General features: G+C 41.0%; 1 long non-coding RNA gene across 1 annotated transcript in view; it reads left to right on the plus strand.

Moving 5' to 3' along the window:
* The first annotated feature begins 14,183 nt into the window (after positions 1–14,183).
* Positions 14,184–14,915, plus strand: part of LOC140105196 (uncharacterized) — a 111,104-nt gene continuing 110,372 nt past the window's right edge. The window contains exon 1 of the long non-coding RNA XR_011850521.1: positions 14,184–14,424. This is a non-coding gene — a long non-coding RNA (uncharacterized lncRNA). The remainder of the gene's footprint in view (positions 14,425–14,915) is intronic.

Below are 14,915 nucleotides of genomic sequence, written 5' to 3' on the forward strand. Positions count from 1 at the left end.
CTGCTACTTCCTCCATTGTGCCACATCCAGCATTTCTTGTACATAAGAAAGGTGAACTGGTACCAACCAGAAGGAAGATGCCAAGTAGGAGAGATGGAGCATCACTTTACTGTTTAAAGGGCTACACCAGACAAAACAATAATTTTTATACGTACAATTACGGTAGTTGTGTCAGTCTCTCACCTCTTCTTCCCATGCTTTTCCCAGCTCTATATAAGAAATGTGAGGGTTACTCAGTGCTGACATGCTTTTTATACTTTAGTATATGGAAAACTATGTGTCATTTATCACAGGTTTCAATTTTGAATATTGAAATGTAGAACATATCGCAGTTACCAATAATAATTACAAAAGGCTACTGTCACACAATTCTTACTCACAGCACATCCTTCTTGGCTTTATACTTTGTATACTGTTGTACAGAGACTATAGATGGCTAAGGTGCACCAACAGTAACTGTGTCTCTAACTGGTTATGAGATCAAGACATCATTGGAATGATTACAAACAGGTGGTGTAGAAAACACTGGGGAAATGTAAAAACCAAGATAAAGGGGCCTATTTACTAGGGGATCGCGACGGGTATTGTGTCGTACGCGATCGGATTTTGGCGCATCGGCTTTCATGCAACAGAAATCGGGAGGCGGGCCGTTGGACAACCCGATGGATTCAGACTAAGCGCGGGATTTAACATTTAAATTTGTGCCGCATCCAATGCATTTACATACACCGGGAGGAAGATGGTGAACTCCGGTGAACCTGATCTGGGAAGCTATACAAGCAGGAAATCGTGCGCACAATCTTCTTGAAACGTGGCAGATATGCATTCTGGCTGACATTCCGATCGGGGATCGCGCAGGACAGGGTAAGTAAATGTCTTTCTGTTTTTTAAGTGAAAGAGAGGTTGGATGATTCAGAAACTTCAACTATTCTTATAATTTTTATCTGCTGCTGAGTCCATCAAAAAGTATTCTCAACATCTTTTTAAAATGTAGCTTTGTAAAAAGCCTGTCAAATGATTTGTGACATTTATCATTTTAATTAGTAAGTATACGTAAAATAATACCAAGTTAATAATCATTTATCACCAGGCAGTTTAAAGTGTATTGACGGATTGATGGCAAGCGCTGCTATTTATCACCCAAAATCTCTTTTTATTGCAAATAGTTCATTAAATATTTTAAAACTGTAGTACTTTCCAAGTGCAAAACTGTCATAAACTTTATATATTGCAAGAATATCTACTAATCAAAGGTCTACTAATGAATCAAAATGGTTGTACATTGTGGGTTTGCAGTTTCAGTGCCTTTGCCATTTTATAGTTTTCTCAGTTTAATTTTTTTACAAGTTCGCAGTTTATTTTAATTTCATAACAGACGGTAAATTAATATAACACACAATATTTTATGTTGTTACTACATGAGCAATTTAGGCAATGAACAAAAAATCACCATATGTTACAGGTACAAAAGATCTCAAAGCAAATTATTGACACCTTTGCTTGTTTAGTATAAAAATCTTTAGGAATAAGTGGATATATAGCAGCAAAATGCTGTTTTATTGGAATATTTTATGGCAAACATAAATATTCAACAAATTCCACTAAAAAGTTAACTTGTCAGCTTACATGCAATCATTTCTTCCAAGAAATAAAGAAAAAACATAGTACATGGCAGGACCAGCATGATTAGAAATGTTTTTTGCTTCCAACTGGTTGTTCAGCTCGCAGAGAAAATAAACATTTTTAGCCATCTATGAGCTTTTTGGAACAATCTGCTTGTAGTTACTTTGTTACTTGTAACTTTTGAATGTTTGGGTCATTTTTTTCCCAAAAGTAGATTTTAGTTCTCTTCAGAAGATTTTAAACTGAAGTGATAATGGTTTCTGGATCATTATAATTCTTAGAACATGTTTTGTTCATCTTATAATTAGTTTTCTTGCCAATATATTAGAAATATTGCACAAATATGTATATCACAAAATTCTTGTGAATTCTCTCAACTATACAGTAGGTCATTTGGGTGCATGCACATTGAAAAACTCATTGCAACCCTGGCAGATACACAACTAACTAAAAGGTGCAGATGATAGTAAACTTTGTAAAATATGATATTAAAGAAAAAATACTTTCATATTTCCCTTCTTCTCTCATGCTGACAGCTGACAGATGAGAATCTGATAAGTATTCTAATGACTTTACAGACATTCACTGGGTAGTCTTTACGGGGCTGAATTATCAAGTAAATTTTTCTATGCGTAAGCAAGGAGTTATTATTTTGCTGCCCTTCCTAATTTATCTGCTGACTACAAACTTAAGAAGCTTCAAGAAAAACTGCTTGTGATGAACCTCCCACTCTCGAGTTACATCACAGGGTGCATTTGATCTAGAGAGTCTTACTACTAGTACAGAAAACCACATCCACCTATACCTCCTTATGCTAAATGTAACTTTCCTAGCACATAGCATCCAATTCTGTCAGAAAAACCATACTCATCAGAATCCCTGACCCTACACACCACACACGCATATCCCAGGGGGCACCCAATCTCACTATGTATCCCCCGATCACTAACGTGCCTATGGAATGCTACTAAACAGAGCCTCTCTGCTCCCTGATACAGTCACAAGCTTATTCTATCCACTTAATGCAGCTACCAATACTCAGAATTATGGCTTATGAGACGCCTAAATCAGGAACCTAAACATTCACCCAGATACAAACTCCTCTAGCTGCTGTACAGTTCACCGGGACACACACTGCTTAAAGCTAACTACTTGCACACAGACAATCACAGGGTAACACAGCTTAGTGGTAATTTACCTCTCCAGGGGTTTAGGAACGTATATAGCAACAAGGAGCAAACCTATTAAAAGACAATTTAATATGCAAAAGGCACAATGTTAGTAGGTTACAAAAATGATAAAATAAACAGACACACTTAAAAGCAAGACAGTAAAATAACAACGGATACAAAAAAAGAAAACAGACCTCTTACTAATTAGTTTGGTAAAGAGTTCCTCAGAGGAGAACCAATTAAATCCTAGACAGCTCTGCAAAATGTGTTGCATCTCCTTGAAAATGACCCTGAGTCAGTGTTGGTATGTTCTTTTTTGAATAACAACCTAATCTGTCCCCCCACCCCACCCCGGAGCACTTGACACCCTAGGAATATGATAGGATGCTGATCACAGATTACTTGACAAGACATTTAAATATATGGGTTACTACTGATTGGCTTTGAAGTATAGTTATGCATAATCTAAGCCACCAGTTTACAGACATGGAATACACACACGGGACTTGGAGTCGTGGCATCTACATCTAAATTTTTCTATTCCTGGGACAGAGCTTACAAAGAGGGAGGTAGAGGATACAGTTGGCCTGGTGGGTAGGTCTTAATTCCATTATCTTAGAGCCAATGGTGGCTTTAGCTGGGGGGATTACATAATCACCCATAACTCAGCACACTGCTCAAGAAAAGAAAGAAGGGAACATGGGACACATAAAGTAATAAAGTATATTCTAAAGTTTGCTATTTTCACCCGATCAATTCATTTCTGAAAAAAATCTTCAAAGGTTGCATTACACTTTAACCCCTTAATGATCTTGCCCCTTTTTTGTTTTTTCCTTTCCCTATTTCACTCCCCAAATGACATGTCTACTTCATTCTTTGGGTCGGTGTGATCACGGGGATAACAAATTTGTATTAAAACGTATTATAACGTTTTCATACATTAATAAAAATTAAAACCTCCTGTACAAAATGGTTTTTTTTTTTGCCATCTTCTGGCAATAATAAATTTTTCATACTTCGGTGTACGGAGCTGTGGGTGGTCACTTTTTGCGACTTTTAATGACGTTTTCAATGCTTCTAATTTTAGGACTGTACGACCTTCTGATCCCTTTTTATCGAATTTTTACGAACTTTGATTTGTCACGAATCCGAAGTATACTGTGATTCAAGGGAACGAACTCCGATTTTTTTTTTTCTTCCCCCGGTGGGCCGATACAGGGCCCGTCTAAAAATAATAAACCATGAACTCACCTTTCCGACGTTCCCCTGAAGCTCCGCTACTGGATGCAGTCCAGGTCCGTGAGCACCAGTGTCGCATAAACTATGACATCGGCTGCTTGCTCACGGATGTGTCACTGCCAGTCACACTGTATTGAGTAGCGGAGCTTTGGGGGAGCGTCAGAAAGGTGAGTTCATGGTTTATTATTTTTATGTGCTGGGCGGGGAACTGGCTAGCTGTATACAGGTGGGCTGGCTGTATACAGGAGAGCTGGCTGTATACAGGAGAGCTGGCTGTATACTGTGGGGGGTTGCTGTATACAGGGGGGCTGGCTGGCTGTATACAGGGGTCTGGCTGGCTGTATACAGGGGGCGGCTGGCTGTATACAGGGGAGGCAGGCTGTATACAGGGGGGCTGGCTGTATACTGGGGAGCTGGCTGTATACAGGGGGGGCTGGCTATATAAAGAGGGTCGGCTATATACTGGGGGGTTGGCTGTATACTGAGGGGCTGGCTGTATACAGGGGGACTGGCTATATACTGGGGGGGCTGCCTGTATACAGGGGGACTGGCTGTCTGTATACAGGGGGCTGGCTGTATAAAGGGAGGGCTGGGCGTATTCTTTGGGAGCTGGCTATATATGGGGGGGCTAGCTATATACTAAGGGGGTTGGCTTGCTGTATACAGGGGGGCTGGCTGTATACTGGGGGACTGGCTGACTGTATACTAGGGGCCTGGCAGGCTGTATACTGAGGGACAGGCTATATACTCGGGGGGCATGCTGGTTGTATGCAGGGGGGTAGCTGGCTATATACTGTGTGCAGGGAGATGGCTAGCTGTATACTGCGAGGGGGGCTGGCTGTATGCAGTGGGGCAGCTGGCTATATACTGTGTGGGAGGGCTTGCTATATAGTGCGAGGGCTGGCTATATACTGTGAGGGGGCTGGCTGGCTATATACTGTGGGGGGCTGGCTATATACTGCGGGGGCCTGGCTATATACTGTGGGGCGATGGCTTGCTTTATACTGAGTGGGGCTGGCTGGCTATATACTCTGGGTGTGGGGCTGGCTGGCTACATACTGTGGGGTGAGGCTGGCTGGCTATATACTGTGGGGGGGAGTTATATACTGTGGAGGGCTGGATGTATACTGTTGGGGGGATTGCTGGCTCTATGCTGTGGGGGGGCAGGCTGGCTATATACTGGAGGAAAGGCTGACTATATACTGGGGGGGACTAGATGGCTATATACAGGGTACTGGCTGGTGGTGTTATATGGCATAGTAGCAGTAGTAATAATAGTTATATTCTTGTACATAGGGGGAAATATAATATTCTTGTATTTAGGGGGCAGTATTATAGTAATTATATTCTTGTACATAGGGGCAGTATTTTAGTAGTTATATTCTTGTATATAGGGGGCATTATTATAGTATATTCCTGTACATAGAGGGAAGTATTATAGTAGTTATATTCTTGTACATAGGGGGCAGTATTATAGTAGTTATATTCTTGTACATAGGGGCATTATTATACTAGTTATATTCTTGTACATGGGGGCAGTATTGTAGTAATTATATTCTTGTTCATAGGGGGCAGTATTATAAGAGTTATTTTCTTGTTTATCAAAGCAGGTATTGTAAGGGAGGTAGTATGAGTCTCTTTCTCTGTACATATTGATTTAGACCACAGTTTGTGTGGAGTTTAGCAACTCCACCCAGATTGCATGGTCACGCCTACTTTTTGATTCCACGCACAGAATGAGGCCACTTTTACAATTTTTTCCAGGGCTTCTTTAAATTCCCAGTCCGCCCCTGGTAGTGCTCCCCACAGTATGGGGGTAGTGCCCCTCACTGTATGGCGGTAGTGTTCCTCACTGTATGGCGGTAGTGTTCCTCACTGTGTGGTGGTAGTGTTCCTCACTGTATGGCGGTAGTGACCCTCACTGTATAGCGTTAGTGTTCCTCATTGTATGGCGGTAGTGTTCCTCACTGTGTGACGGTAGTGTTCCTCACTGTGTGACGGTAGTGTTCCTCACTGTGTGGTGGTAGTGTTCCTCACTGTGTGGTGGTAGTGTTTCTCACTGTATGGCGGTAGTGTTCCTCACTGTGTGGCAGTAGTATTCCTCACTGTATGGGGGTAGTGTTCCTCCCTGTGTGGCGGTAGTGTTCCTCACTTTATGGCGGTAGTCACCCTCACTGTATGGTGGTAGTGTTCCTCACTGTATGGCGGTAGTATGACAGAACTTTTCTCTGTGCACCCCCCGTGGTCACCACTGCAGCTGCGCAAGGGAAACAGAAGACGTCACCCGGCGATCTCCGTAGGGCATCTTCGTAGCCGAAGGCTGGTAAGTATGATTTTTCCCTGCTGTGCTCACTGCTCGTACCTCCAACGCATATATATATATATATATATATATATATATATATATACATGCACACATATATAGCTGTTTAACCCCACTGCCACCAATGTATATTTATATATAAAATTGGGGGGCATGTCTCCCCCATGCTTGTTTTTGCAACACTCTACATAGTTTGCCAAAGAAGTGGGGATGGCTATATGACGGTGCTCACTACTAAGGGCTGGTCATATTGTTTGCCTTAATTTTTTGGGCAAATTCACACTAACGCCCATACTATTACCCACTGCCACCAAGGGTGCCAGGAAGAGCCACATACAAACCAGTACCTGACCGTCTAAAGATGGTCAGATAGTGGGGCGGCTGCAGGCTGTTATTGTTGCGCTGGAATAGACCCCTAACAGTGGACTATCCCAGATCAGTAATAAGCAGGCTGCTGCTGCTGTTTTGTATCTGGCTGATTTGGACATTGGTGTTAATTCTAACCTGTATGTGTGGAGAAAACCAGGTATGGCTCATGACCTGCCAATACGATCCCAACAGTGAAACATGGTGGTGGCAGCATCATGCTATGGGAAAGGGGGATCCATAAGCATTGACAGGACGACTGGTTGCAATTAAAGGAAAAATGAATGCGACCAAGTACAGAGATATCCTTTGTGAAAACCTTTTCCTGGACCTCAAAACGGGCCCAAGGTTCACCTTACAACAAGACATTGACCCTAAACACATAGCTAAAATAACAAAGCAGTTGCTTCAGAACAACCCTGTGACCACTCTTGACTGGCCAAGACACAGCCCTGACTTAAACCCAATTGAGCATCTTTGGAAAGACTTGAAAATGGCTTCCACCAACCTGCCAGCAGCAGGTGGTGAGTCCCAGAGGGGAACAGGGCAGCTGGGGCCTGTGTGTCTGTGTCAATCTTCTTTTTTCCACACTCCTCCTACCCCTTCACCCCTCCGCACTTCCTGTCACATGCATTGAGCAGGCAGGGAAGGGAGGGGAAAGATGTGAAGGAGAGGAAAAATGCACGAGGAGACACAGGCTCATAGGCACATAGACTGCTGCAGCTGCCTTCCCCCCAGGGACTCACTGCTTTTAGGGAGCCAGGTAATCTAAAACAAACTATTATAAAGTACTGAAATGATTCAGAACGATGAAAAAGGCAATTTAAAATCTGTATCGCATAGTCATTGCTTTAAGATATGTGTTAGGATGACAGATTGGGAGTCATTTACTTACCCGGTCCTGTCACGATCCAGCGGCGCGTTCTCTGACGAGGATTCGGGTCTTCTTCGATTCACTAAGGTCGTGTGCCCGATGTCCACCCCGTGCGCCAAAATTCCAGTGGAATTCAGCGCAAAACGGAAAAAGTCAGGAAGGAAGTACAGGTTATTACGCAAACTGTATTCACATGTCTGTCCTTACCTTAGCTTGAAATTGGTCAAAGGGGTATTCCAGGAATCTGCATAATTCATATACAAATGGGTCCTTAAAATATAAGCTAATGTGTTATTAGTTGTTATTTAAAAATTTGCTCCCCTTAGCAGAAAAATGCTGTTGACATACACTGTAATGAAGAATTAAAATGCTACTGGCCCTTTAATCAGTCCGTTAATTTCCTCCGCGCGGTCTGTTGCGGAGCAGACACACGACAAAAGATGGACGCTGGTCACATGGCCACATCACATGTCCTGGGCAGGTCATGTGATCACCATTTTATTTGGCTGTAGTCGGTTGGTTGCAGTGCATCCAATATGTTTTGGTGATGGCAGTTACACATCATTACTATGGTTACAGAGCAAGAAAAGCGGTTAGATCATCACTGGGAGCAGAGCATAAGAGGTAGGAGGAGTTACTTGGTGATTACTCTGCATACTTTAGAGAGGCCATAAAATTTTGTGAATCAGAAAATCAAAAATTTATGCTCCATTTTGTGACTAATGACAGACGGTCAGATTTCCGGAATACCCCTTTCCAATTCAGTGTCAGAAAATAGTAGCAAAACCCTTGACAGGCTGAAAGTCACAACAAAACCAATGGGTGGTCAAATATGCAAACATATAGCATATATATATTTATGACTGAACTTTGTAAAATTGTTTGCGTTTTTAAATCATTCTGATATGTCCAACTTTAACCTTACTGGAGCTTTGATAAAGGGGCTGGCCAAACTTTACCAAAGTTTGGCAAAGTTTCTATAAAGCCCGGGCTAGGTATCATACTGAAAGCAGGGCTCAGGACTTCCTGTGATGTCCCGTGTCCTGTTGACTTGGATGGAGAGGGGCATGTCAGCATTACTGTATGAACGCCCGACTCAGAATACTAATAAGCCAATATGTATCAATATATCAATATCAAGCATTTAATTTTCCTACACCCCACCCCATGGAAAACTTGGAGAGAAAAACAAAGCAAAAACAAAAAATCCAAGAATGAGGAAAACAAAACCTAATACCCTTCTATTTTGCCAAACTTGCCATACGTCTTTAAAATCTGATTTTATTAATCCATTCTCCCACCTAACAGCTGATACCAGTAAATCCATTCTCACTCCACAGGTGTCGGTGCTTCACTCAATCTCCAGTGAGTCAATATTGCCCTTTGAACCAACATCAAACCCTTCAGGACATATAAACCTGAATTCCCTCTACCTACAATTCCAGTCATACTTTTGTCATAACTACTCCCATAGCAGTGGTTGGAGGGGCATAGCAAGGACTTCCGCACACCCCCTCCAACCATTATGTGGAAGTGGTTATGACAGAGGAGGCGTGCATACAGAAACACCTATATACCCCTCTCCATCTGCTGTACCACAGCAGGACATCTGCTGTAACATTTAGGACATTGCAAACATTTATGGCGCATTTAAAGAAACTTTAACAGGGTAAGTACTATATGGGTGACCCAATTAGAGTCTTGTTCTTAGCCTTGTAAAGTTTTCTCATAGTGGACAACCCCTTTAAGTACTCGATTTTCTCATGATTTTCTCATGACAGGAAGCAAATCACAACACACCCAGAGTTACAGCACTTAAACACATGTAGTAGTATAGATATAAAAAGCTGTGATAGCATATTACTTTATATGATATCACATACACCTACTGACACATATTGTATCTCAGGGCATGAACCACCAATAGGAAAAGTGTTTGGTTAAATTGTCAGTTGCTTTCATTCTAGCTATGTATATACAGCCAAAAAAGAATGGTTCAGTAAATCTATGGTGTGTAGATAAGCCCTAAAAATCATAAGTTACATTTTATGGTTATCCTGCTTTTACTATCCAAAAATTCTGATATTACACAACAAAATTGATAGCTGCCAGAAATTACTCTGGAAGTTAACCTGCTTTATGTATGTCCTGTGTGGAGATACCCTTGAATGTCCATCGTAAGGATGTTGTGATCACAAAATCTTTTGTTATTATTTTCATATTAACACAGAAATTCCTTGCTGACATTCACCATACACATATAGAATGTGGGAGGCTTCTTTCACTTTCATGGAAAGTTCCTGCAATCAACTGTCCCCTAACCCAACAATACCAAATCTATGACAAAAAATTACAAAAGCAATGTTACAAGCAAACTACAGTACTATTGGATAAGCAATCTAATGGTCACAAATTCAAAACAGATTCAAAAAATAATAAATACAAAACATTTAAATTCAAACACTGTATATACCCGAGTATAAGCCGACCTGAGTATAAGCCGAGACCCCAAATTTTGACTCAAAAAACTGGAAAAACATATTGACTCGAGTATAAACCGAGGGTGTTAAATGCATTGGTCACAGCCCCCCCCCTGCATATAGCCTGCCAGCCCCCTGGAGTATATAGCCATCCATCCCCCTGGAGTATATACCCAGCCAGCCCCATCAAGTATATAGCCTTCCAGCCCCCTCAAGTATATAGCCTGCCAGCCCCCTGGAATATATAGCCTGCCAGCCCCCTGGAGTATATAGGCTGCCTGTCTGCCCACTCAAGTATATAGCCTGCCTGCCCCCTTGAGTATATAGCTGGCCTGCCTGCCCCCTCGAGTATATAGCCTGCCTGCCCCCTCGAATATATAGCCTGCCCGCCTGCTCCCTTGAATATATAGCCTGCCTGCCCCTTCAAATATATAGCTTGCCCCCTCAAGTATATACCCTGCCTGCCCCCCTTGAGTATATAGCTTGCCTGCCTGTCCCCTCGAGTATATAGCCTGTCTGCCCCCTCGAGTATAAAGCCTGCCTGTCCCTCCCGGTCCGTCACAGGCACCATGAGAATGATGTCAGCTTTTGCTGACGTCACTAAAACTGTGACAGACTAGGACCGATGTCGGAGCCACAATGGATGCCAGAGAGCGTCAGAAGGTAAGTTCACTTTTTGTTTTTTTTTCCCTGACTCGAGTATAAGCCAAGTTAAGGTTTTCAGCACATTTTTGTGCTGAAAAACTAGGCTTATACTCGAGTATATATGGTAACTGCAAATTTAAAATAAAATTTAAAAAAAATCAAACAACAGAAACATATATTAAGTTTGCAAAAAAAATAATTCAACCTAAGCTGGCCCATGGGAGTATTTTGCTAGTTCTCCAAAATACCAGCGCAATTGTACCACATGTGTACATTAGAAAAAAAGGTCCACATGAGTAATCATACAGCAAACAGTCAATATGCAACATACATTATAAATCCAATCTTTTTTAGATCTATTTAAAATGCACTAAACTATGACATAATTGGTGCATGTGAACCAAACACAAACATATATGCAGGTCTCTTATATTAATGCTAACTGGACCTGCCTCATAGTCAGTTCTTTCCAAAGAACTGATTATCACATTTGATGTGACTAAACACTTCAGTCTGACCTTTTCTCTAATGTTACACCTTCCTCCAACTGATGGGGCAATAATCCGGGGAGCCATTGCATTGCACAGTCTGGTAGCCCTATTAAAAATTATAAGGGACATCTTGCTACCAAAATTGTCTCTTATAGAAAGATTTACATCCAGCATTTTCACTTGATTCCAATTACATACTATTATTATATTATATTTTTGTTGATTACAAAGTATTACCTCAGTATAATGTCCACTCCAGAGAGGGAAACAACAGGTTAAGTGTTTTGGAATATGCTGATTCAAAGCATTTTTGTTTCATAGGTTAATATTTTTAAATGTACTATAAAAAAGCTAAATTATATACCAACTGTAAGAATAAAGGTAGCATACGCTTTTTAGTTCACAGTGAATATCATTAAAAAAAAACCTATAAAAGTTGCCACATTATGCCACAAAATATTAAATAGAACCTGTCACCAAGGACCTTCGCACAAACCACAAGCAGAACCTTCCGATGTCTATATATGTTCCACTGGAGAGCTGCAGTATACTAAAGCCCCTGCGCCATTTTTCTGTCGGACTTTGCATGTACTTTCATGTGCAAACTACTTGCACATGTATTTAAGAAGTGTCCAAGACACATTTGTGGCGAGAGACATGACTCTCTGAAGACAATTCCTGGGGAAGCATGAGATTGATTTCTCTTCATATAGCCAGGTCTCTCTCAGCCCCCACCTTTGTGAGGGAGTGGTTAATGATGTAGCAGTGTCACACACACACCCTGTTTGTCTATCTCGCACTTTCCTTTGATGTCCGAGCAAGGGATCATGTAGAATTTCCTACCTTTCCTACAGCCCTTGCCAGGGAAAGTAAAGGGAGCTGTATATGTATGTAGTTGGATGTTGGCAGACGGTACAAGTACTAGTTCCTTGCCAGCAGGATGTTTGGAGCAGTGAGTCCTGTCAATCAGGAACAGAGAGCCAGGGCAGTGCAGTGAACACTACATATCTGGACCCCATTAATATCATTGTATTCACTGCAGGTGCATTGCATATAAGTTTACAAACTGAATTTTTAACATTTAAACCATGGAAGAAACCATTTAGTAATAAGGGCTTTTGAATCAAAGTTTTTAATGAAATAGTTATTTTTGGGTGGGTTAATTTAAGTAGCAGGTTTTCCTTAAGGTCTTAAATTACTCTGTGAGTGCTAAAATAATTTAGTTGTGGCTTTGGAAAAGTGAGGAATAAAAACTTAAAGGTAATATAAAAGGGTTGCCGTGGGAAAGGGTTAAGAAACCACTAATGATCTTCTATATGTAATATTTTATTTCAGCATGACTTTGGAACAATATGCAGTATAAATTGTGTGTGGAAACGCATAGTTCCTCTGTTTCCATCCACTTACACCTCAGCCACTCAAGAAGCCAGGATTAAATGAGATACCATAATCAATTTCTATCCGTATCCATTTTTAACAGTTGGTTTCCAATTGTAACCGGCTGCAGAACTAAATGAAAAATGCACACACACAAAAGCACGCAGTCTGATGTAATGTATTGGCTGGCACGTGACTAGAATAACGAGAGCTCCATGTCCTACCAAGCTTACTAGGTGGTGTTAAAGGCCCAGCAATGAGACACTTCAATAGCCTTTGAGCCGCAGTAAGGACACTTTTAATCCTGATTGCTTGGAGATGTCATTGCAAAATTGAAAGAGGAAGGGAAAAAAAGCATATCGGCCACAGCTGCAATCGCTGATGAGATCTCAGCCTTCGTTCCTGTGCACAGTGATATAACTCCGCAAGCTACTTTATTGCTTCACCTGTTTCTCCACACGAAATAACAGAGAAATTTTTGTCTCAATTAGATTTTCATTCACACAAAAGAAATACGAAAAAACTATGGGGTAAAGGTTTGTTGACTTTTTATCATCTCCTAAAATGGAAAGTTAATGCACACTGCAGAACAAATAAACCATGTTTTGGCCTAAATTTCTTCTGTATTTTCAGATTTCGGTATTGGAAGCAGAAATTCTCCCTCAGTTATGTAATCATTGGGCACACACATAGATTTATATGATAATACCGACATGGTGGCTAACTTCAGAAATCTTACATAATGGTTGGTTTATGATTTTTTTCCCCTCTGTGTTGTTTATTCAAAAGCAATATTGTTCCAAGGACTAGCAGGATTTCTAATTGACTTGGAAGCCTGGATCAGCTTTTTCATATTCCTCCAATTCCAGGGATGCAAACAAGAAATTAAGTGAATTATACATTAACTCTAATTGCCAAGGTAATTAAAAAAGACAAACAAAATCATAGAAATAGGTGAATGAAGGCTACTTTATTTTTTAGTTGAAGTCTAAAAAGATCTTAGACATTAAAAGTGAATATCACTACAAGCACTGAAAATTTATGGGAGATGGATTAATGTGTTGGTCTTTAGACAAGGGCAGAGTATAACCAGACAGGTCTCTGCTGCTGAAGATTAATCCCTGTGTCTGATGCTGGATGATTAGTCTGGTGCAGTATAAGACTGGTAAGTTGTACTTTGCTCTTATTAGTTGCTCTAGTTTTCTGCCCCAGAATACTGAATTATCTGGCACAGGGACTGCTAAGTAAATCTGCCCCAATGTGTGTTAGTATGTTGAAGATGCAGTCCTATGTTTGTGGTGAAAGAGAACCGTAGTTTGTTCAATAACATTTTTCTTGTGACAAATGGGTAGTTCTACCCAATTTCTACTCATCACAAAGTAGCTGACAATCACTAGGACTCTTTACCAAATTTCTAAATACAGAATGGGATTTAAATGAATGAATAAAAAGTTATTCAGAATTGTTTTTCAGAAAACTATATAACTGTCAGAAATTGCAAATTGTTCTGAATGGGATCAGATTTCAGGCTTCTATGCTTTAAACCACACCCAGAGCTGCCTGTGATTGACACCTTCCTTTCAGGATCTTTCATTAGGGAAAGCTTGGTGCGAGTTTGAGCTTGTTTTGTGTGCAGCTGTGTTTAGAGTCATGACATGACATGACATGTCATCAGTCCATCAGTGTTGTGTTTCCCCTGGTGTGACCCCACTTTCCCCGTCCCATGCTTGTTTTGTTTCCTGCTCGCCACTTTTCTGTGTACTAGTGTGAACACTGGTCTATCTTTGAATTCCTGTTTCCTGTCCGTTCCACCATCCAGCAGATGCCAGACAAAGTAAGTCTTCTCTGTGACCTTGTAGGCTCTCTCAGGGTCTGTTAGTTTTTTCTGATAGCGAGTTCACTCTTGTTAGGGTGGTTTTATCAGCTGTAGGCAGGGCCATAGCCAGCAGGGGGGTAGCTGGGTTATTCTGCCCCCACTTGCCCAGTCTGACAGCTAGTGCCAAGTCTGCTTGTGGTTGCAATGTTGTTGGACAGGTTCTTGAGAATAATCATATGTAGAGAACATTTCATTGTGACATTTTCTTTTAAAATAAGTCACGTCAGCACCGAGTAAACCTAGCACTGCTCAAGTAGTGTCTATATACCATTTTAGTTGGTTTGTTCTGCACATTGTAGAACATAAGATGAGTTTGATAACCTGTTTGACAACATACTGGTAGTGGTTTATTAGGTCAATTTCTGCTGACAGGTTCCCTTGAAGTTTGCTACATTTGGAATCAAACAAAACTTAATAGTGTTGGGCCCTTGCACTTAAAGGGAAATGAT

The sequence above is a fragment of the Engystomops pustulosus genome, chromosome 1, assembly GCF_040894005.1.
Source record: "Engystomops pustulosus chromosome 1, aEngPut4.maternal, whole genome shotgun sequence".
In the NCBI taxonomy this organism is placed as follows: domain Eukaryota; kingdom Metazoa; phylum Chordata; class Amphibia; order Anura; family Leptodactylidae; genus Engystomops; species Engystomops pustulosus.